Source organism: Sorex fumeus, unplaced genomic scaffold (genome assembly GCF_029834395.1).
Source record: "Sorex fumeus unplaced genomic scaffold, SorFum_2.1 ptg000091l, whole genome shotgun sequence".
Lineage (NCBI taxonomy): Eukaryota > Metazoa > Chordata > Mammalia > Eulipotyphla > Soricidae > Sorex > Sorex fumeus.
Window position 1 is genome coordinate 2,722,939 of NW_026606148.1, and position 25,547 is coordinate 2,748,485.

At 46.7% G+C, this 25,547-nt stretch overlaps 1 protein-coding gene and 1 pseudogene across 1 annotated transcript in view; both read right to left on the minus strand.

Annotated features, from left to right (window-relative positions):
• Window positions 1–25,547, minus strand: part of NTM (neurotrimin) — a 1,044,600-nt gene that overhangs the window by 636,288 nt on the left and 382,765 nt on the right. The window lies entirely within an intron of this gene.
• On the minus strand, window positions 25,301–25,398 carry LOC130039605 (uncharacterized; annotated as a pseudogene).

The following is a 25,547-nucleotide window of genomic DNA, read 5'->3' on the forward strand; positions in this document are numbered from 1 at the left end:
TTCATCAGAAAACTGAGGTGACTTGTTTCTTGCAGAGGCTGAACTAAAGGTCCCCAGTGGAAGAGAACAAAGAAACACGTTCCATTATCTACACCTTTACCTGGTGTAGATAGAGTCAAATCTATGCTTTGTACTAGGTTCTGAGTGTTGCTTCATGACCGAGCCTCTTGGAGGAAAGCGATCAAGCATCTTCTAGGAACTGGAAAGAGAGAAGCTCCCTAAATCCACACCTCTGGGAGGTTTTAGTGGAGGGAACTTGTGGGACAAACATTTTCCTTTAGAACAATACAATAAGCAATGCTGCCGACTCCTGCTGTTGAAAACATTACAATTTCACCTCATTTTGTGTCCACCTCCAGGGAGGAAATCTATGATTTTCCCCCTTGTTAAACAAGTGCTGCACGCAGCAAAAAGAGATCAGCTATTAAACTATCCACCGTGCAAAGTCATAAATAAAGGTGCCAAACATAGTTGCATCCTTATGCCCTACAGCTAATGTTTTCAGGGACTGGGCCCCAAATTAAGTGTTTCCACATGAGATTATTCTAAACTGCAGCTGACTGTGCCTTGTGAATTATAAGTTTGTTTTCTGGGGGTGCAGCCTCACCTAGAAGGGCCCAGTGCTGAGAACAATCCAGGGCTATGGAACACAATGTTGGGGAGTCTGGCCCATGGAACTGACTGGCTAAGCCAGGAGGGGTGACGGTGGGGAGTCTGGCAGTCAGCAGGGCACAGTTCGCTTTTTGAGTGATTTTTTTCAGCTCCCATAAACCCAGAGAAAAGCATCTTGTTGTATCGTGGGAAGGTTCAGGGAAGCGAGAACAAGGGGACACACATTCATTTTCATTTTGGGTTCTCAGGCGTCATCCCCAATTTCTCCAGCAAGCGGAGAATCCCCCCCTACATTTGCCATCCAAGACAGCCCTAAAAACCACGGGCATCTTGGACAAGGCATATCTCCGCACAGCACTCAGATCATTAATGAGATGCTCATACTGAATGTTGAGGCAAAGTTATTTTCACCTGATGTTTAATGCATTCCTGGAAACCACAAAGAGAATAGCTCTGAGCAATGTGCCTTAAATGGCAAACTATAGTGTGTGTTGGGGGGAACCTCGCTCTGATTCTTGGGGACCACACAATTACCTAGAAGAGAGATGGAAAATGATCCTTGGAGTCCCCAGTGTCATACTTCTCCTGTAGTTCACATGTCATGTGGCCAGTCGATGCTTCTGTTGACCTCAGTGGACTGATATAAACTGGAGTAGATCATTCGAGAAGGCTGAATGGGGCTGTATGTTCCTCTGCCACAAAGAGTTCTGGGGTAGAGATTTTGGGGGTGTGGCTTTGGTAAATGACTTCTCCCGCTCCTCGAGAGAGTGTGATAGTGTGCACAGTCAAGGGTGAGAGAGAGTGAGGAGAATGCGCACCCCCAAAGGGGAGAGAGAAATAGGAAGAATGAAGAAATAAAGAGGCACACCAGGGTCCTCCCTTGGAGTCTTATGACAGGAGAGGAAATTGAGGTTACAGGGGGCAAAACCCAATGCCTGGGGGGTAGGAAGCTTAATAAAAGCGATTGAGATAAAGGAAAGCACTGGGAACAGATGGGTTTCCGCTGACATTTATGAAGAATTCACTCTCGGTTAAGTACTCCAAGCTTCGTCGCAGGTTTCAGAGCAATTTTGGGAAGATGGGAGAAGGCCAAGTCAATGACACCAATGATATTGACTATTCTGTTTAAAGATGGTAAGTCCGGAGATGTCAGGATGGAAGGTCCTTAACACTATTGGATTTGGGCTTTAAAGCCCTTGTGGGAATTGCCTGGTGAATTTGGCTGCCTGGAGCTGACAGGATGATCCATGAGGCCCCACACTAGGCAATAAAAGGAAGGACCACCCCGCGTGATGCTGAATCTCCAGGAGAAATCTATGGATACTGGAAAGCTGGCACACTACTGGCCTACTTAGCACTAGCAGGTAGATATGGTGCCTTTGAGAGGACATGAGTGGCTTTGGTTTTGGGGTGATATATCAGCCCCCTGAAAAAGAGACCATCTCATGGACAAAGTCAGAGGGGTAGTAGGCAACTTGCAGTACACACCGTTAGCCTATTTTTGATTTACAATTTTATTGAATAGTACAGTGGGTAGGGTACTTTCCTTGCACAAGGACAACCCAGACTTGATCCCTGGAACCCCATATGGTCTCCGAACCTGCCAAAAATGACCTCTGAGCACAGAACAAGGAGTAATCCCTGAGCATTGCCAGGTGCAGACAACTCCCCCCAAGAGTGCATTGCGGGGCTAGAAAGAGTACTGGGGTTAAGGGGCTGGACTTGTAGGCAGACATACCTTGTTCAATCCATGGCACCCCATAGGGTCACCCAAACATCAGTAGAACCAGAAGTAAGCCCTGAACCTGGCTGGGCTTGGGGTCCCAAATCCAAAGTAAGGTAAGGTAAAGGTAAAGGCCCTCCCGTTGATCGTCGATTTGCTCGAGCGGGCCCAGTAACGTCTCCATTGGAGACTTTGTTGTTACTGTGTCTGGCATATCGAATACTCTCGGTAGCTTGCCGGGCTCTCCAAGAGGGGCGGAGGAATCGAACTCGGGTCGGCCATGTTGGCCGCTTGTAAGGCGAACGCCCTACCCGCTGTGCTAATAGACAGAAATATGTCACTAGATCTCAGTGCATTAACGGCCTTAATCCAGAGAATGGCAGTGAATCCCGGAAGACAGCAACTCCCTAGAGATCTCTTCAGACCCCGAACCAAGTCAATTTCCCCAGGGCACCTCAGATGGAGCGGGTGTGCCCACTCTGCCCACTCCGGTGAAATCCCAATAGCCACAAACTTCCAGAAGCAAAACCAAGGTATGGGGGTTCAAGGACTAAGACTCCAGGCTACATGGCAGCAGTGAAGACGAGCCATCCCTTCCCGTCTCCCGGCCCTCTTGGGGTCCTGGTTGTTATGCCCACAATCTGCCTTAGGGCACCATCTCAGCACATCAAAGGCCTTGATCCAGAGACTCCCAAATTAATCTCAAAATGGATTAGCACCCTACAGAGATGTCCAGAAGCGTGATTTGCATCCATGTGACCTCTCATGATATTCATAATAAGCAAAAGTAAATAAATTATCTAGCATCTGCCCCTGGCAGGCAGACTTGAATGGTGGTGGGAAAATTCAAAATAATGGTGGTGGGGTTGGTATTGAAATATTGAATGCAATCAATGTGAACAACCATATGAAAATAAAATCTTAAAAAATAAAAATTAAAAAGAAACGTGTCACTCCAGAGACATCTGCCAATAGGGGCCCAGAAAATGCTGGGAAATACTATCTGAAAACTGTGCTAGGTGGACATCGGCAAAATGAGGAACACCAGAGGAATGGGCAGAAGTACCAGATGCTAATTCGTAACTCTTGCCCTTGATGGAAACACCACCCTGAGCTCAGACCCAGCTCAGGGTCGGGTCAGGTCCAGCTGAACATAGGGAACGGCCGTCAGCCACATCTGTCCTTCCACCTCCCAGAACCTTCCTCTCCCAGACCATCTCCTCTGCACATCACCTCCTCTCTGCAGTGGTCCTCCTCACTCAGACACAGGTGGCCAATCCATGCCCCCCCCCAACCAGGGCACTGTAGCACTGTAACACTGTCCTCCCGTTGTTTATCAATTTGCTTGAGTGGGCACCAGTAATGTCTCCATTGTGAGACTTGTTACTATTTTTGGCATATCAAATACGCCACGGGGAGCTTGCCAGGCTCTGCTGTGCGGGTGGGATACTCTCAGTTGCTTGCCAGGCTCTCCCAGAGGGATGGAGGAATCAAACCCAAGTCGGCCACATGCAAGGCAAACACCCTACCCGCTGTGCTATCACTCCAGCCCCAACCCAGGCATTCAGTGTAAATACTATAGGTCAGTCTCTTTCGTTGGATAGCGGGTGACCACACTGTAGCAAGTTCAAACACACAAGTTTATGATCACCGAGATGTCACGAACCCGGCATTCTCCTCTTGCCTGCTGGGTGTCCATACAGGGTAATGTCAAGGAGGGGTCTGCAGACTCAAGAGACTGAAGATGCACTGGAGTAGGGATGTGGGTGATCTTCTGAAGCTTCCTGGAGCCACACTGCTCGGGACTGAACGCCAGAACCCGGTTTCTGACGGAGTCAATTCTACAATGGCTCTTGGGTCCTAAAGGCTGAGCCGGGACTTGAGGCATGGGGGTCCTTCCACAGGCTGCTTCTTCCAGAAAAAAATCTATCTCTCCCTCAGTCCTGGATTTCACAGGGCTTCTGTGGTGACACTCTCCCTTCAGATTCACTCAAGGTCCATGCATAGATGCCCCGGTCACAGGATCATAAGGCTGTGATCCCTTTAGTCGGAGCAGGGGGAGGAACTGGGCAGTTCTCCAACTTCTGTCTCATACACAGACTCGAGTAGTCCAGGTAAGGGATAATGGTCATATGCAGAATGAAGAGGAGATTAGTATGTACGCACCTATATGAATATGTATGTGCATGCATGTATACGCACAGTCTCTGGATTATAAGCTTCTCTGGAGCAGAGAAAGCCTGGGTTTTGTTACTGCTTGTTTTGTTTTTTAAATCCACATCACACACCACCATGTCAGAAAAAAATAGCAGACTATGGATCACTTAAAAAAATATAAAATGCCAATGGGAAAACAACATATAAACAAATAGCAGCAAAAGTTCAGGCTAGTTTGGAGGAAATGATGGGAAACCAATTTGAAAATGGCAGGAGACAGTGAAGGTAGAGGGAGAAGTCCCAGCCTGGGGAGTGGTTGATTCTCTCCGCCATCAGCCCATGGAAGGTTGTACCATGAGCTCCAGGCTTCCCAATCAAACCTGCTTCATTTGGTGGCACCCCCATCAGAGCAGGCTACGACTTGCAGATGTTTCTGACCCTCCAGGAGAAACAGAAGGATCGCCTATATGAAGCAGGAATCAAGGGATCAGGGGCTCTCTGTCTCTCTGTCTGTCTCTCTCACACATACACAGACACACACACTGTACCCGCCCACAGGGGCCCAGAGCTTAGAGTCATTTCCCAAGACAGAGGAGGAGCAGGAAGAAGAGGGTGATGTGGTCAGAGCAGTTCACTCCGGGCCAGTGGGCAGGGCAGTGTGGAGGAGCCAGCCCTGCACCCGTCCCGTCCCCTTTCCAAACAGCAGCCCACCACACACATCAGCAGGACAAGGATGTGAGCATCTTGAGCTGACTGGTGACACTGTAGGGAGCAAGAAACAGCAGGGAGCAAGAAAAAGGGAAAGGAAGGGGCCAGCTTTAGAGGGGTGATGAGAGGTTATGAGCTCACTCCAGGGTCCCTGCCCACTTGCAGACCTGTTAAACCCAATGCAGATGGTAGGAACGGGACCAGAGCATCCCAGCAGCTGGGACAGACCCCCGTGCCCTATGCTGATGACTTCATTCATGGCGCCTGGACCTCTTCCCTCCCCACTCACATTCTCCTTTTCTGTTCAGTTTTCAGATATATATATATATATATATATATATCTCACGGACCTCCCATTGTTCATCAATTTGCTCAAGCGAGCCCAGTAACGTCTCCATTGTGAGACTTGTTGTTACTGTGTTTGGCATATTGAATACGTCACGGGGAGCTTGCCAGGCTTTGCTGTGTAGGCGAGATACTCTTGGTAGCTTGCTGGACTTTCTGAGAGGGGCAGAGGAATCAAACCCGGTTCAGCTGAGCTGGCTGCGTGCAAGGCAAATGCCCTACCACTGCGCTATTGCTTTCTCTCTCTATATATATAGCTATATCTATATCTATATCTATATCTATATATCTATAGCTATAGATATAGATATAGATATAGATATAGATATATAGGTTCAGGGGCCACATGTGGTGGTACTCAGGGCTTATTCCTGTCTCTGGGCTCAAGAATCATTCATAGTCCCTGGCAGGCTCAGGGATTATGTGGGATGCCGGGGATTGAACCTAGGTTGGCTGCATGCAAGGCAAGTGACCTACCTGATGTAGGTCCGGCCCCTCTTCCTTTCTTCATTCAGGGAGGATGGAGCAGAATTCTTGGATTGTTCAGGTTCTGCTTCTGCTTGGCCTTCCAGGAGTAGGGGCAAGGTCAGAGCAGAGGTGAGAGAGGGCTTCTCTGCTGAATTTTGTGAACTGCCAGGTGGAGTCTAGATGTGGCCCCATCTTCTACTCCCTACAGGGAACTAGAGGGGGCTTCCATGGCCCCCACTGCCTCTTACTTTCCCCTGCAGAGACGGGCTCTCCCCTGCAGTGCCCTCTCCACTGTCCTGACCAGCAGGGTGCTGGGAATCAACTATTCTTCCCTCTGGACTAGAAAATACTGTATTTCCAGGGCCCAATCCATGTGTATCTGCTTCCTTGCTCAATGTCTCCTCTGGTTCAGAATGAGTAAGACAGGGATGTGACTGAGCCCCCAACCCTCCACAGATAACAGAAAGGGGTCAACACTGAGGTCTGGGAAGACAGCCTAAAGGACTGGAGCAGATCTTGCACCTGGAGGTCCCACTTGACCCCTGGCACTATTCACCCCTACCCACCAACACGCACATGCACACGCGCACGCGCACACACACACACACACACACACACACACACACACACACACTGAGAACAGCCAAGTGTTCCCCTAGTGGCCCCAAACACCACCAGGCAGAGTGGCACAGGTTCCCCCAGAGTGGCTCTGGGGATCCCCAAAGCTCTGCCTAAGTGTCCTCTTCCCTACAAAGAATCCATCATTTGTAACTCAAGGCCTACATTGCAGTCACTAAGCATGAGAGGCCAAGCAGTCACTCCTGACCACGCCTGCTCTTCAGGTCATCCCTGCTGCCTCCTTGTAAAAGTCCGTCAAATTGGACTTTTCCAAGGACCACACAGAACTCACAGGACAGTGTGACTGTGTCAGATGAATGAGGTCGTCCTGATCACCCAGAGAACACAGGAAATTACTTTGGCTTTGGCATTCCTAGAGACACGTCAATTTTTCTTTCCTGGCTCTTCATTTCTTTCTTTCCTCCCCTCCTGTTTCCTTCCTCGTCCTTTTTATCTTGCTATCTCCAAGATACCTGGAGTTGGTACTTCCCTGGGGCATGGGGCTGGAAGAGCGTTTGGAGAGCCTTTCCTTCCTGATTGGAAAGAGCATTTCAACAGAAGACTTCCTATCTCAAACACGGGGGGAAAAGAATCATTGACGAAGAGAACAGAAAGAACTGAAAAATGAGTCAGTGTGCCCGCTGCTCCCGGCACTCTCTCTCTTCACACTTTCAATTATTCTTGCCAACTACAGTCTGAAAATGTTACAGTCAAAAAGATATTTGGAGCAAAACCACTTTTGTCAAAGTATAGGGTTATAATTGTGCTAGTTGTTAATTAGGCTGGGCCTAATTTATGAATTAAATTAAAATATAGGTATGTCAGTCTAGAAACACAGTATAGAAGGTTTTGGATTACACCCTTTTGCTTGGTAGTGAACAATATATGAAAATAAAACAATCCCCCTCAATGTGGAACAAAATACTATGTTTGAGGGCCTGCTTCCGTTCAAAGTCATTTCACTTAGGACCAGTTTCCAGACCAGAGAGATAGTCCAGGGTGTAAGGCTCTTGTCTTGCCCACAACTCTTGTCTTGATCCTATATTGATGCCCAGCACCACATATCATCCCCTGTCTCTTCCCCTGCCCCCACCCACCCCAGCACTGCCAGGAGAAACCCCTAAGCACCATTGGAAAACCACAGAACAAAAATAGGCAAATCAGTTTCCAAGAACCTTTGAGTCTCACTCCCACACACACAGTGTTCAAACCTGTCTGAGGCTTCATGGTCCCTAGGGGATCAGGGTTTCCTCTCTCCCATGAGGACAAACTCCCATACTTGATAACTTGCCCCAGTGTTCTCTCTCTCTTCTTTCTTTCTTTCTTTCTTTCTTTCTTTCTTTCTTTCTTTCTTTCTTTCTTTCTTTCATGAAACACCATGAGGTACAGTTGTAGACTTACAAACTTTCGTGCTTGGGTTTCAGTTATACAATGATAGAGTACCCATCCCTCCACCATTCTCCATCACCAATGATCCCAGTAGCCCTCCCACCCTCCCACACCCCCACTCCTCCCCGCCTTTTGTGGCAGGACATTCCCTTTTGCTCTCTCTTTCCTTTAGGGTGTTGTTGTGGTTTGCAATAGAGGTGGTGAGTGGCCATTGTGTTCGGTCCATAGTAGTTTCAGCACGCATCTCGCATCCCGAGCGAATCCTCCAAACATCCTTTACTTGGTGTTCCCTTCTCTCTCTGAGTTGCCTTTTCCCCCAGCATGTGCTGCCGGCTTCCAAACCGTGGATCAGACCTCATGGTACTTATCTCTACTATTTTTGGGTGTTTGTCTCCCATTATGTTACTTTATATTCCCCAGATGAGTGCAGTTTGTCTATGTCTGTCCCTCTCTTTCTGGCTCATTTCACTTAGCATGATACTTTCCATGTAGACCCACTTGTGTGTAAATTTCATGACTTCATCTTTTCTAACAGCTGCATAGTATTCCATTGTGTAGATGTACCAAAGTCTCTTTAACCAGTCATCTGTTCTTGGTCACCAGTGCTTTACATCTTCAAGCTCTTCTTGGGTGGAATTTCAACAAGTTAGGAGCCTAGAGAAAGCTCAGTGTCCAAAGTGCCTCACTGAGGCTGAGAGATCCATTTCCAGTGTGTAAAGAAGATCCCTGAAAGACAGCCACTGGGGACTAAATACCCCCATCCCCTGCCCCACCACCACACTGCCCTGCAATGGGGTTCAGAAGCTGTAGTCAGCCACAGTTGGGTGCATGCAACTCAAGAGTGCAGCCGCAGAAGGCTTGGCCACCAGTACTGCCACTGGAACCATGATTCAACTATTTGGTCCAGTGACAGCATCAAAAGCATCAAAAGCTTGGTGATCACAGCAGCACCAGTACAACGGGCGGGTGGGGACAGGGAGAGAAGGGGAGATAAAAACAGATTAATTCATTAAAATAAGCGTAGGGGCTAGAGAGATAGTACAGAGTGAAGACACTGGTCTTGCACTCAGCTGAACCCAGTTTGATCCCCAGCACCACATGGTCCCCCGTTCTCCACTAGGATTGATCACAGAGTCAGAAGCAAGTATGAGCACTGTTGGGTGTGCCCCCAAAAATAAAACAAAAAATGTTTATATTATTAGTATTTCGGAGCTTGGGTGTTTTGTTATTGTTTGTTTTGTTTTTGTTGGTTTGGGGACCATATCTGGTGATGTTTAGGGGCTACTTTCAGCTTGGTGTTCAGGGGACACTTGGTGGTGCTCAGGGGTCTGTTTGGTGCCAAGGGTCTGGGACCATCACATGCCAAGCATGAGCACAGCCCACTGAGCTGTGTCTCTGGCCCTGTATATTATTAACTTACACTGAGACATATCCAGCAGTGCTCAATGGGGCATGCAGTTGCCAAGGATCCCACTCAAAGCCTTGCACAGACCAAGTATGTTCTCTACCAACTGAGCCACATCCATAGTAATGGCACGTGGATACCCACAATGCAATGTAGGATCATTTTGGTCATACTGTGTATCTGGTCAACGTTGACCCCAGATCTGAATCCCAAACTGGGAATCACAACTTGACAACAAGGCTCTGAGGACCAGAAGTGCTTTCATCGCTACTACAAGAAACAGCAGCAGTACCCATGACAAGAGCTGAGTTCAGCTGCCCCAAGAAATGACGAAGCACTCATATAGGTCCCGTTGCTCCCCTCGCAGTCATTACTGAACATAGGACTGTTGAACTGTCTTTGGCAAAGAAATAACAAAGGACCCCCAAATTTATTGATTTTCCCTTGAACTGAGATAGAACACAAACTAATTCAAGAGTCTGAATTAACTCACAGGAGATATCGCCTTGTGTATGGGACCAAAAGTCTCTCTCTCTCTCTCTCACACACACACACACACATAAACATACACAAGTCCAGACATTCTTACACGCACATAAGCATACATGTACGTACACATACATATAGGCGTACACAGACACATATTCACACAGCACACTCAACGAGGCCTATGCTTTTTGAAATGGAAGAGAGAGGTTTATCAGGTGATAGTTAGCATCCCTCAAGAAAAAATACAATCTTATCTTGTTCTATGTTTTGAAGTGGAATGTATTTATATTTATATTAATGTAATGTATTTATATTTAAAATAATATATTCTATTTATATAACATAACATAATGCTACGGTATTATATAAGCTCCAGGCAGGCCTCATTGAGCTGTTCCTGATTTTAACTCCAAGACCAGGGCTGGAAAGAGAGCTCAGCCAGAGTGCTCACTCTGCACTCAGGGAAACCGGGTTCCATCCCCAACACCCTCTGGTTCCCTGAGCACCATCCAGAGCAACCCCCAAGTACAGGACTGGAAATAGGCCCTGACCACTATTGGGTGTGTCCAAAAACCAAACTATTTACATTTTTTAAAAAAAAAATTTTCTTTAACATTGCTTTATTTGCCAGAGGGCAGAGTCTGGCAAACTCCCCGTGGCGTACCCAATATGCCAAATACCAGTAACAATGATGGGTCTCATTCTCCTAACCCTGAAAGAGCCTTGAATGTAGCACTTTTTAAAATCTCAGGGCTAGGACGAAGGAGACGTTACTGGGGCCTGCTCGAGGCAATCGATGAACAACAGGATGATCGAGATCGTGATTGCTTTATTTACTTGCACCCTGATTTTTCTTTTATTACAAAACTATGACTATCTGATGCATTATTTTATCAAAACAATGATTGTATCAATGCATAATATACTTTACTGTATAAATCATTTCACTAAGACTCTAAGTCCCGTAGTTTAAAACACATATCCTGTACTTACTGGATTAGTCCAAGGGATGAAAGTTTCTTTTTTTTTTTTTGATATCTTAATAAATTTTTATTAGTGAGACACCATGAGATACATTTGTAGACTTATAAATTTTTGTGCTTGGGTTTCAATGATCAAATTGGGTTTCAATGATCAAATACCCATCCCTCCACCAGTGCCCATTTCTCACCACCACGGATCCCAGTATCCCTCCCACCCCCATCCCCCCCATCCCACCCTGCCTCCGTGGCAGGGTATTCCCTTTTGTTCTCTCTCTCCTTTTGGGTGTTGTGGTTTGCAAAAGAGGCATTAAGTGGCAATGATGTTTGGTCTATAGTCTACTTTCAGCATGCATCTCCCACCCTTGGAGGATCCTCCCAACACCCTTTATTTGGTGCTCCCTTCTCTATCTGAGCTCCCTTTTCCCCTAGCATGTGTGGTTGGCCTCCAAGCCATGGAGCAAACCTCCTGGTACTAGTCCCGGCCACTCTTGGGTGTTAGTCTCCTATTTTGTTACTTTATGTCCCCCAGATGAATGCAATCTTTCTATGTCTATCCCTCTCTTTCTGACTCCTTTCACTTAGCATGATACTTTCCATGTAGTACCACTTGTACGCAAATTTCATGACTTCATCTTTCAAACTATTTACATTTTTAAATTTGCTAAATTCAATCTAATTTAAATGAATAAACTTTAAGCCCATTCTAACCATTCAAAGGCAGCATCATTACTCTTTACACAAATGTTGACTAGACGCTGCACTCTGTGTACAGGGCTAGGACCCGAAATGAGGCAGAAATATTGACTCGGTGTCATTATTTCATTATTACTTCTACCACCCAACAGAGAGGTAGAAAGCACCCTGCAGAATCCAAAGGATCCTGGAAGGAAAATAAATAACTGCAGAGATATCAGCCCCTCTGCACGAAACAAATCAAGTCAAGTGTGTGTGACTAAGAGGGTCGGGGTAAGTGATGTAAGGCTGTGGGGGGGATGGAGGCATTTCTTAGAAGAGGTGCTCCAGCAGCAGAGTCCCCGGCATGAGAAAACAGAAAAGACCCTGGGCCCAGTACAGAGTGTCCTTGCCTAGGAGAGGGGGGGAGGGCCTGCAGGGCTGAGCTGGTCAGGTGACGAAGTTCTGGGGGCTAGCCCGTGATGGGGAGTGGAAGGACATGCTTTAGGAGAGGTGAGAAGTGGAACCCCATGCACTTAGGCACTGTCTAGACTAGGAAAGGTCACAGGAGCCCCAGAGACACGTGAGTTACAAGGCAGAGACATTCTCATTGGTAGAGACAGGCCCAAGGAGGGGCTGCGGGAGGTAACTCTTTATAGGATGACGTAGCCCTGTGTCTTTACAGACCTGCTGCAGGGATATGCCCCTGGATGGACACGCAGCAGAGCTGAAGAGCTCCCACTCTGAGGACAGACTCCCTTGACCCAGCCCTGGCATCAGCACCCGTGAACACGGGAGACTCTAATTTCTTCACTTCTCTGAGCTCAGCTTCCTCACCTCGGTATACTGGGATCCTTAAAGGTAACATATTTAACCATACTTGGGATGGTTCCTCCAGCAACGCTCATAATGACTCTGGCTCACACAGCAACTGCTCGCAATCAACTTGCTGTCCAACTCTGGTGACCACGGAGGTCTTGGAGGGCGGGTGTCAAAAAGGTCAGGACCAGGTGAGTTATGAAAAGGGGTGACTCAAAGTCCTCCTCTCCAGCAACTCCACTAATGGGGCCCCACATAACTCCCCACTGGCAGCAGCTGCTGCTACAATTGTGACCCATTCTTGAATTTCATTCTCGTAAGAGTCTTGCCATGTGGATGCCATCACGCCCATTTAGATAGCGAGAATAGCGATTCACACAAGCTAGGTAGCCTGCTCAAGGTCACCTCGTGAGTGGTTCTGCCAGAATCCAGTCCAAATCAGTTTCTTTCCAAACCCCACACCCTAACCACCACCTCCACCACACATACACTCACGTGCGGTCTCTCTCTCTCTCTCTCTCTCTCTCTCTCTCTCTCTCTCTCACACACACACACACACACACACACACACAGACACACACACACATACACCTGCATCCCAAACACATCCCAAGTTCTTCGGCTTCAGCAGCATCTGTGCCTTGCAGCACCAGCATCTTCTCTATGGAAGGATCCCAGGTGAGCTGGGAAAGAAAGGGATTTGCCCACTCCAAGTTCTACATAAAAGGATGGCGCAGACCTGTTCCATCTGCTCCTCTATAAAACACAGCCTTGCCAGGTAAAGTCTGGAAACGAGGTTGTACCCACCACTGGGAGCCAAATGTTAGCGAGCTAATTAACCACAGAGATTTGGGAAGGAACCCATTAAAGAGACCAAACACTGCAAAGACGCAAGAGACAATGTGGCTGCTTATTGTCAGTGAGGCCATTAATATTAATATTGGTACTATTATTTAGTTTTATTATTACTTGGCTACATCATTATTATTGCTGTCTCTTAGCCTCTTCCCCGTAAATCTATCACCAAATGTTTTAGAGGTTTAATATCATTAGGGTTATGTAATTAAACAAATAGAAATAATAGTTGCAGAATTGCAGAGTTACATAATTATTGCTGCAGCAATGGAAATCATAAATAAAACTTGCATGCCTCCAAAGCAGTTACATTAACAACAATAGAAACATTGAAGGCTGGAGCTGAAGAATTATGCAATGGTTACATAATTAAATAATAAATTATCCCAGAACTACAGGGACTTGCGAACTACAGAGCAGCTTGCAGATTGGAAGGGAAAAGGAAAGCGTCAAGCCACACAAAACCAACCCCGCAAAGGCGGATGAGCAGGAAGCAAAGGGACGTGGGCCCAGCATGAGAAGGCCTGGGGATTGCCGTATGAACCTCCACTTCCGTTTCCCAATCTACACACGGGCATGAGAATGGATTTTTATCACCCCCGGAACACAAAGTAATTTGTCTGAAGCTATAAATCACTTGGCTAATATAATCCTTTTAACGGAGCAGCTTATCACATGTGACATACACTTAATCTCTGTGTTTTAAATTATCTCCCCATTTCATGTGAGTCTTGGCAGAATTTCCCATCCCTCCTCTCACACGACTTGCTCTGACTCCATGGCTAACATGTGCAGGTGGGGCGGGCGAGACGCCAGAGGAAGAAAATGATACTGTTTTGAAAATTATTTGAGAGTATGGCAACACTCAATCAACTGCATCCCGCTGATGCTTTGGTTGTGTTCTCACAACATTAACATACTCAAATATTTGGAAAGGCGAAGATGCTGGGTGTGAGTGAAATCAAATAACCAGATGATGGGCTGATCGCCTCCTCTTTCATGTGGGTTTACTTTAGCCCAAAGTTCTGCGGGCGGGCGGGCTGCCTAGAATCTGATGGAAGGTGAGTTCATGAAGGTTAAAAACCAAGTCTGCCTGGCCAACCTGAGGACGGAAATGCAGGAACACTTGCTCTAAGAGCAGGATTCTGATCACGACGCCAGGAGGATGCCAGGTGATGCCATAGCAACCCCCTGTGCCCTTGGAAGCCAGCTGTCCCCTGGGTGGCACGGATCAAGCCCACTGTCAGAAGGAACGGCGTGTGGGCAGGCAGCAGCGTGGGGTCCAAAGCAGCACATGGCAGCACTCAGCGGTGACCAGGGGTGGCAGAAGGCTCCTGTCCAGTGCCAGCAGGGAGCGGAAGCGCTGCCTGCCAGGCGCTCTGCAGTCCTCATCTCTGGGCCGCTCACTCTCCTTCTCCGTCAGCCTGTTCCCAGAACAGCCGGGCTGGGCCATTGAGATAATGGGGTCACCTGAGAGGTTGGGGGCGAGGCAGGGTGGCAGTCTGGGGGCCAGCACTAATTGACGCCTGTCTCTTGTGTGACTCAGCTTGACAGGCCAGTCTGGTGATTGCAAAAGGAGAAAAAGCCACAGGAGAGGTAGGTGTGGAGGGAGGGCCGGGAGGCCATGCACTCATGGTGTTGGGGGCGTGGGCAGCCTGGGGTCATCCCCTGGCATGGAGGCATGGACAGCTTCCTGTGACCCTCAGCTCTGGCCTGCCCTCAGCGCAGGAGCACGTGCATCCTGGGCTACAGTGAAGGACGCACAGAATCCAGGCCTCGGGCTGCCTCCTTCTGTCTCTCTCCCTTAATGCCCGGTGCTGAGATCCTTCGCCCTTCCACAGATTGGGTGAAACGGGGTCTTGATTTCCCCATGCCCCTTTATCCTGTGAGCATGATGAACCCTTAGCCAAGGGCTCATGTCTCTCCACAACCTGACTAGAGCCAGGGGTGCACCAGAGCCAGGAGTGTTGGGCCTCATGCACAAACTGAGACCAGCTGCAAGCCTGGGGTCTGGGAACGCCCCGGGCGAGTCTTGTTCAGACCAGCGGGACATGCCAAAGGAGGGCCAGGGGACAGAAATGACCTTCCTGAGGCCAAGCCCAGGTTTGAGGCACCTGAATGTTCATTGCAGGAGAAACTTCTGGCTGCAGAGGGTCAGAACAGCTTCCCCCAGCCCAGCCAGCCTGTCTCTCGCCTCTCTCTGTCACTGTGTCTGTCCCCCTGTGTCTGTCTCTCTCTGTGTGTTTGTGTCATTGTCTCTGTCTGTGTCTCTCTCCATCTATCTCTATCTCCTCTCTCCATCTATCTCTGTCTATCTCAACCTCTCCCGTGTCTTTCTCTCTCTGTCTCTTTCTGTGTCTCTCTCTCTCTGTCTGTTTCTCTTCCTGTCGCTCTCTCTGTTACGTTCTGTGTCTGTCTCTCTCTCTCTCTCTTTGTCTCACTGTTTCTGTCCCTCTCTGTGTCTCTCTGTCTTCATCCCTCTTTTCCTCCCCTAGTCTCCTCTTCTATTTCTATTTCTGTTATTCTCCTTCTCTGCCCTCTCCTTTTCCCTTCTGTTTCTCTATTTCTATTTCTTCCTCCCCTTTTCCCTTCCCCTCTATATAATAAGTCTGTGACTAACCCCCCAAAACCCCACCCTCAAAACCTAATCTAACTCTAATCACTACCCAAGGGCCCCATCTCCCAATTCTGTGCTTCCAGGGTTCAAATGTGCATATTTGGTGGATGCAGAGAATGCCAGTGATCACAGGGTTGGGCTTCAGCACCCCTCTTCCTAGAGGCACCCCCTAGAGACTGCCAGGGACCAGGGTCCCCACTCACGGGATCCATGTGAGTAGCAACATGGGTGGGAGGGGTGGGCTGGGCAGGAGGAACCAGGTGAGTAGACGGAGAGCAAATTTCCATCTCACAGGAGTGTTGAAGAACGGCGGTGCTGTTAGCTCCCTTGGGCCACTTTGCAAGTCTCAGATGTCCATAACTTCTGTTTTCCCAGGAAGTCTTGTTACTGACCCCCTTACCTACAAGACCTCTTTTCTTTAGAAGTTCCCAGACTGTACCCTGAACCCAGCATGCTCAGGAAACCAACACAGGAAGACTTGGCTTCCAGGAGCTGGGACAGGCTTTTCCTTAGGGAGTCCCTGAGATGAGGTCCCTTCCCAGATTCCCAGGGAAGAGTTGCAGATGGTCATGGTCTTCTCACCCCCCTTCCCAAGAAGAACATTTCCACTGAGCACTTACCAGTTCCCTCGGACATCAGTGAAGCACAGACATTAAATACAACTTGAGGGCTGGGGAGATAGTACAGTGGATAGGGTTCTTGCATGTGGCTGATAAGGGTTGAATACCCAGGACCCCATATGTTTTCTTGAAGCTGGGAGTGATCCCTGAGCAAGCAGACATAAGCCTTGTGCACTGCCAGGTGTGACCCCCAAACAACAAAATAAGCAACTTGAGGGCTAGAGAGATAGTATAACAGGGTGGGCACTGGCCTTGTCCCAGCCAAGCTGGGTTCAATCCCTGGTATCCCACATTGCCCCGGAACCCCACCAGGAGTCAACCCTAGCACCTCCACGTGTGACCCCAAAACAAACCAAAAAGGCAACAAAAAAAAAAGTGAAGAGACGGGACAGTGGGTGAGGCATTTGCTTTGCACATGGCCAATCCGGATTTGATCTCAGATTACATAAGGTCCTTTCTGCAGGATCTAGCTCTAAGCACAGCCAGGTGTGGCCCCAAAAGCAAAACCAATAAAAGATAGAGTAGAATAAAATTTGGATCCTTTCTTGGAAAGAGAAATCCTTGAAGGATTTTCCCAGGGGTCCTCGTGTGTCCTTGTCAAGGTCACAGAGATCCAAAGCACCAAGTCTGAAGCAGTGCTCATAATCCGTTTCCTGGGGCTGGAATCCCCCCTTCTCCTGGACCTACCCAGGTCCCCGGGATTCTCTCAGGAGCCTCTGTCCATTGGTGCCAACGTCAGTCCCCAGAAAACAGTGGTGATGGCCACTTACTGCCCCTGGCACACGTCTTTGTTCTGAGCAGGGGAATCAGAACGGAACAGATGTTTTCAGGACTCCATAAATCCGTGAAGATAAAAAAAAACCACCCACCCAGCACTTTTTAACAATGCGCCATGCTGATGAACCAGCATATCGGAAATACCAAAATAAAAATAAAATCCCACTGAAACCTCAGAATAAATCTTGGGATTTTTTTCTTACCTCTTTCCCCTCCCCTACTAACAGAGACCAGACCTCATTTTTAAAACTCAGCAGAGACCCACAACTGGGAACAAAGTGCATAAAAATGCTGCCACTTCAGCGAAGTGACCCGGCGATCAGTTCCAAAGAGCGTGGGGCTTCCTGAAAAACTCATTTTCTCTCCCCCAGAACCGTCTCTCTCTCCCACCCCGTCCCGTGTTGTCAGGCTGCCTCTCGTAACTCCTCGCTGAATTCCAATGAGGTTTTCTAATTAGCCTAATTAATTTTCTGCCCAACTTAATAAGACTGTCTCTGGTTCAAGAATAATTGGACTTCCCCAGCCCCGTTTTCCCTCCCCCGGCTTCTCAGTGGTGAATTGTGGTCCAGCCTCCTTTCATAATTCAAAATTAGCTGCTGTTTTGCGGATGATGGGTTCATGTTTAGAGAGTTATTTAGTTTTTTCATTAGCGCTCTAACGCTCTGCTCTTCCTCCTATAAAGAAGATGTAGAAAAGCACCAAGACAAGAAGAGGATTTGGACGCCTTCCTGGAGCAATGAACCCACTGAGGCTCCAGATTTCAGTGGGTTCTTGCTTCTGATCAGCCTCAGGAAGAGAAATGAAGGCTCTGGATGTGAGATATGATCTCCCACCAAGCTGGGTGGCAGCTATGAAAAAGAAACCAATCCAAGTATTCTAGTCATAAGAAAAGCCGGAAGGACATTCAGGCTGTTTGGCCTGCGAGGAAGGCAGAATCTTCTCTCTAACCATGGATGAATTGATTTATTTGCCTCTGATTTGGTTAATAGAGGCAGATAAAACTGTTGTTATTAGTATACGAATGTGTTTCCAAACAATTTCTTAGAAATGAAAGAAGGAAGGGCAGAGCCTTTGAAGGAGATGATCCACCAGGCTCAACGACACGTGCCTGAAAGAGCTGCAAAGCTGAGTGATTGAAAAAAAATCATTATTTGTTCATTTATATGAAACTATGTTGAACATACCCAAACCCTCCAGAAAGACCTACCAGCTCCCCCCAACTGGCTAGGAATCCTCACTTTCGGAGAGTGGGGGATCTTGGACTCTCTTTTCCTGCCTCTAAGAACGTGACACAATTTCAGCCTTTATAGCATTGGTTTTACAGCCCTAGGAATACTTTACTTGGAACCGTAAAGATGGAATTATTTTCTCATTCCACGAAAAGCCTGAAGCAGTTTTTAGAGGACTTATAAATATGCCAGCGCACAGTGCCAGGGAATAAAGCTCAGGAAGGGGCCATGGCTCCCAATCTCTTCCTTTGTACCAGGATGGTGCCGTCATCTACCTGCTCAGGAAATCGTTTCTGCTCTAAGTGGGATCGGAAAGGTGGGAAGGTTTCAAAGAAGGGGTCCGACAATCACTGCCCAGCTGCTTCCCTGTTCTTTTCTTTGGATTATCCTAGACTAAGCTTTCAAACTCAAATCTCTGGGTTTAGTAAGTTTGTATCCATAACATAGGTGAAATTTAGAAAACTCCAAGTGTGCTGAACTGGTAAATTTGGTGATACTAATCTACAAAAGCAAGATGAAACAACAAACAAACAAAACCCTCTTTTCTCTTTTTCCCTGCCCCATCATTCTCCCTACCTCATCCTTCTCACTGTTCCTCTCTTTCCCTCACTCCCTCTTTCCATCTCTCTAACTCTCTAACTCTTTTCCTCTCCTCTTTTCTCTTTCTCCCCAAGGTCTAGAGACGTTGCAGCGAGGACAGTATTTAGTAGAGAATTTGAAATATGATTCATTTTTTTCTAGTTTAAATAGCATTCACTTGTTCCCAAATGCCTCTGCCACGCACCCACGTCATCAGAGTTTCACATTACAGATGTCTAATGGGGAGGACAAGGCAGAAATTGGACTGAGGCATCAAAGATGAAATCTGAAGTATGTGCAGCTCTTTATTTCAACAAAAGCTCCTTCTTGGCCATCAGCTAGAGCAAGGGGAAACTACAGAAAGCATTGAGCCTCAAACCTGCTTGCTATTTAAGACGATTTGCTCTCTGCAGAATCTGGCAATGGTCTGTGACCAGCTGGGGGAATCTTTTAAACAGAAGTCATTGAAAGTGACAGACTACCCAATGGAGATCTTTGTAAAATTTGAAGTTCATGGAATCAGAGTGAAATGTTAAGTCCTTTATCCAAGTTACCCTGGTAAGACACTTTTCATAGTGTATTTATTGAGTCCAGTGCACTTTAATATTGGGTGGGTTTCTATCTTCATCTTAGGTCCAGTTTTCCTCATCTTTATCCCATAGTCCCTTCCTTGAAGTCCCTAAAAGAATGAGTCTGATTCTTGAATACCCTAGTGAGAGTCCTCCTCGGGAAATCAGCTCCATACACAGCAACAATGAACACCTGATGTCAGTGCCATGGGGGTTAGCACAGTGGGAGACTAAAACCCCTTCTCTTCTCCAAGTTTCAAGGGAAATCCCCAGCCACAGTGCACCAACGGTGGAGCCTTGGCATGGGTTTGAGAAAAACAGGAAGAGTTAGTCTCCAAGGCTTTCATTCAAGTTTTCCCTGACCATGGCACCACACAATCATGGCTGCCGTCTGAGTACTAACAAGATGGTCAATAGCAGGCAGGAATCTCCTGGCATCTCCAGAAACATGAGTCAGAAGTGAACTTAGAGGACTTTATAGATGGCCAAACTCCAACACAGAAATTCTCATCCTGAGAACAAATGATGAAGTTAGTGGAGGAACGAAATGATTCAGTCATTTATTGACGCAACTGGCAGGTTAGGGACTAGAGATGTCTCTAGAACTGAAGGGCTGAAGAGTGCTGAGAGCTGGGAAATCTCAGCGGAGAACCCCAGACAGAAGCCCTCGCTGAAGGGAAGAGCTATCACTCCAGCTCCTGCTCCTGGGGACCTATGGTACCCATATCTGGTACCTATGTCCTAAGCTGCATTGCCAGTCAAGGTCTCCGGATCATGAAAGTGTGTCTCTCTTTTTTAAAAAATACATCACCCCAGGATCTGCCTCAATGATCTTCCACTGTAGATAGAAGCATTTCCTGTTGGAACCGGGAAATAGCAGGCTGCCCATTTTACAGGGGTTCACTCCAGTCTCTGCGCTAATGTAGGTTAAGTCACTTGAACTGTCTTCCTTCTCCACTTCTGGAAATTAAAAAAATCCCCAATTGTAGAGGCTTTTAAAGAAGATGACCCCTTTCTGCAGTTGCTCCAGCTCCACCAAGACCCCTCCCCATTTCTCTTCATGACACGTCTTCCTTATCCTCAAAACAAGAGCAGTGAAAAGGGTGTCTAGGCTGCATCTCCATCACTACATCATAACACCTACCTCTTCCTGAAAACCGACCAGAACCTGGTCCACTGATGGGGAGGACCAAGTGTCAACCCAGCATCCCTTCGTGATTCGTGTTTTTACCTCTGAAGGAGACACTGCCCCTCTAATGTGCAAAGGAGAGCAGCAGCAGGAAAAGAACCGTTCTCTAGGAAGGCCAAGCGCCCCATCCTGCTGCCTCTCAAGAATCACTCTGAATTAGATGCTGTTATCCGCATTTTGCAGAGACTCTAAATAATTCGGCCATGCTCTCAGAATGAATCAGGAAGCAAACCAATATTAAAATCAAGTTCTGACTCACGACAAAAATCCCCATTCTTTTCACTAGCTCCTATTGATTCCAATTTTCCAAGTGAGCGGAATCCTAACATGCCAAACAGGTTGGAAAAAAAAAATCATTCTATATATGAGTTCAAGCAGCCTGGTAATAATATGGTATTCTGGAAGAGCTTCCTGTTTAAGAAATTAAAAATACAGGACACTCAGTTAAATTTGAATTTCAGATAAACCATGAAAAAAGTTTTCTTTTTTAGTATAAGAATGTTCCAAATGTTGCCTGGAACTTAATTCTACTAAATTATGTTCTATTTACCCTATGTTGGAACTTGGCCTCACCCTGGACTTTTTGTGGTGAACCTGATCCATGCAGTCCACAGATCTTAATCGCTGGAGCCTGCCACTTTTTTTCTGCTGTAATGAACTAGTGGGACTGTCAAGAAAAGTTTAATTGTTCTCTCCTCTACTCTCATTGGCAGCCCTGTGGTCATTGGGATTCCTTCTGGGCCAAACAGGAAAACTCCCCTTCCCTGCCTTGCCCAATTACATATATTTCATATATATGCTTAATATATTAAAAGACATAGTTGCATTCAAAGATATGTTATGCATAATATACACTAAACATGTTTTTATATTGTTTAACAGATAAATATGCTCAATTGTATTTAACATATTGTAAGCATATTGTAACAATTGTAAACATATTGTATAAATATGTTACTCTTTAACCATCCTTTATTGAGCTGTTATGTATGCATGACACTCTATACTCTGTAGGACATTTATATGACCATTCTTTCCTGTTCCCTTATTTACACCACAAATAATACTATAGAATAAATAAACATTCAATATACTTAATGATATTAAATTATACAATATGTGTTAGACAATATAGTAATATATTTATACAATATGTTTACAATTGTTACAATATGCTTACAATATGTTAAATACAATTGAGTATATTTATCTGTTCAACAATATAGAAACATATTTAGTGTATATGATGCATAACATATCCTTGAATGCAACAATGTCTTTTAATATGTTAAGAATATATATGAAGTATATATAATTACATATTTGTAATTTATAATACAATTATATACGTATATATGCATATGTGCTTATATAGTGTAAATACAAATATATAATATATGCATCTCTGCTCATCTCATGTCCACCTGTAACTACATAATAGATACATGGTTTTAAATAAACTAGTAGAATAAATTATATCCACTTGGGATTGTGGATCTAATGAGTTTTGATGAAGGCTGACATCGGAATAACCATCTGCAAGCAGGAAAAAGAACATTTCCGTCACCCAGAAAGTGACCCCAGTTCTTTGCCATTGACACCCCTATTTCTCCAGCCCCCACAAACACTCCTCTGCTTTCCGTCACTATGGCTGGCTTTTCCGTTCCTAGAATTTCATAGAAATGGAGTCGTGGAGAGGGACCATCTGTACTCTTCTATTTCTGCCTTCTTTTGCTCAGCATAGTAATTTGAAATCCAGCCATGTTCTCATGTGTACCAATCGCTTACTTCTCTCAACCGCTGAGTCATACTCCATTGTCTGTATTTACCATAATTTGTTTACCCGTTCACTCATTGATGGACACGGATTGTTTCCAAATCCGACTAACCAAAACAAAGCTGCCACTTCCATTTTGTGTCCATTTTTATATAGGCATCCAATTTCATTTCTCAGACAAAGGACGGAGAGTGCTGGGTCATATGGTGGGCTTATGCTTAAAAATGTGTAGGGAACTGCCTTGCAATTCCCAAGGTAGCACTAGCATTTTATATTCCTACCCTCCTGGGTGACATTTCTATAGTCATTCCACATCACCCTCAGCCAGATTAGCGTCCGACGTTTTCCATCTCAATCATTACAATAGGTACATAAAGGTAAGCCATCATGGCTTTGTAGTTCATTTCCCTGATGTCAATTAAGTTTTAAAATACCCAGAAAAAGAAAAGAAATGGTAGACAGCTTGTATTGCTTAAACACGTTCTTAACATCTTTTTGGCCAAGTTCTATGCTACTGGCACTGAATATAAGCAACTCACAGTCCTATTTCCTGCCAAACCTGGACTTCAGAATCCAAGGTGTGAGAAGCCCCCAAGCTGACATATCTGTACCAATGCTTCATAAAGGTGGTGATAAGTGTGGATAGAAAAATAAACTTAAATGTGCACGAAGAGAGAATGGTAGAGGTCACTCCATTCAGACGAAGAATTGAAAGAGCCCAGAGGGAGAAGATTTGGAAGCCCTTAACAGGTGATGGTGGGGAGCAGGGGTGACTAGGCAGGCAGGGGAGATGGAGGCAGAGACCTTGTAAAGGTCCAGAGAGGGGAGGGAGCACAGGAAGACCCACTCCACTGGTGGGCAGTCTGGCAGCAGAGGGAGAGATGTTGGATGCTGAGAATAAGAGCCAGGCCAGACTGGAAGGTCGGAGAAAGGATTCAGGGCAGAGTAGAAGGTCACTGAGAGGAGAGCTAAGCCCAGCTCCCCAAGACTCCCCAGCCGCCAAGGAGGCAAGGATTTGTACAAGACTGGGAGCCTGAGACCTGTCAGAGACTCTTGCCTTGGTCTTAGCAGATGGCAGACAAGGGGCATGGTAGGGAACCTGGGAAGGGAATTGTTCAAGGTGGATTTCAGAGGTTGAATCAATAAGAACAAAGGATGATTTAGACGACAAGCAGGAAGAGAAGGTGGGGAGGCAGGGATTGCCTTGAGTAATGTGGATGGAGATACCACAGAAAGACTTGGGAAGATGGGGGCAGGGAAGATCCCCCCAAGTTACTACAGTCACTCAAATGCAGAGTGGCGAGCTCCGCAGATGAAGGTGTTAATCTTGTTGCCGGAGAAACATGGCTCCTAACTTCAAAAATAAAAACAGTAAAAATACACAAGACTATGTCCACGTGCATGGGGCTCTGTGGAATGTCTGGGAGGGAGCAGGGGGTGGTCAGCCTAAGTAGACACTGAGGCACACAGGGACACTGCACACAAGTGTGACCTGTGCTTTGGCCAGCCTGGATCACCCCACACAACAAAGTGGGACAAGTGGGGAAGTTGGCAAGTGGGCGGGCATCTCTCTCTGAGAAAGAAACCCTGGAAGGCGACTCAGGAGAACGGGAACACAGGCAGAGAATGGGGAGTAGGGTGTTGATGCCTTCTCTTGGCCATACGTAAGCTCTGCTGCCCCCCCCACACACACACTCTGTAGAAACTCAAATCCACTAAGGGAATAAATTGGTAATCTACTGGCCACCGGGCAGCTAATGCCAGCGATAGCATCTCCTTTTCCTTCTGGAAAGCATCTGTAAAGATTTTCCTTGGTGGACTATGAGGATACAGTCATTATATATATATATATATATATATATATGTATATATATATATATATATATTAATCCTGAACTTGTATGAGAGGACACAAGTAAACAGGATGATCCAGTGAACTTCATGGTCCCAAGACCTTGGTGGAACATTTTTTCAGTCCTGGGGAATGGATCCTTTCCAATTTCAGAATTTCTTTCACCAAGCATCCCTGGAGTCTGAGCTGGGACAGATGCCCATGTCACCATGACAGACAAAGAGACACTGCCAGCTCTGTCTCTGCTCTGTGGAAGTGAGGGGCAAGAGTCGAGGAATCCCGGGAGTATGTGGTGACACAGGGAAGTAAGTGCTTTGAGGGTGGTGAGTGGGTTAAGGACCCACGGGGGTGCTTCCACTAACAAGTCAAACTCCTTGAAAGGGACTGAAACTTTCATGTGGACTGAAATCTGCCACCCACGGGGGGATACTCACACTCTGTGGCATGTGAGCGCACGCACACACACACACACACATACACACACATAAACACACACACACACACGCACACACACACACACAAAGGGCTGAGTCCTTTACAACTTCCCCCTGGGAGGCGACTCTTACTAGACAGTTTACAGTTACCATGACAACCCCTAGGTGTGGTCAAATATGGTCAAACCCTCAGATACTTGGTGTCCCCCATCCACTTGGGGAGTAGAGTGGGAGGGAAAAGGAAAGGGGGAGGGGGAGGGGAGATGAGTGAGACCATAAAAAGAGGAGGAACAAAGAGAGTGAGGGTGCCCTCCGCCCCATCCCATTCCCTCTCCCCACCCAGCCCCTGTACAACATGCTCTACCCTTCAGTGGCCTCCTCTACCTTTGAAAATAAGGAAATTATGCTGGTATTAAATATTTCCTTCACGAATTTGTGTGTCATCCTTGCGCAGGGGCCACGCTAATCTTCTCTGTATCGTTCCAATTTTAGTATATGTGCTGCCAAAGCGAGACAGCTGGAGCAATAGCACAGCGGGTAGGGCGTCTGCCTTGCACGCAGCCAACATGGCCGACCCGAGTTCGATTCCTCTGCCCCTCTCGGAGAGCCCGGCAAGCTACTGAGAGTATTCGATATGCCAGACACAGTAAAAACAAAGTCT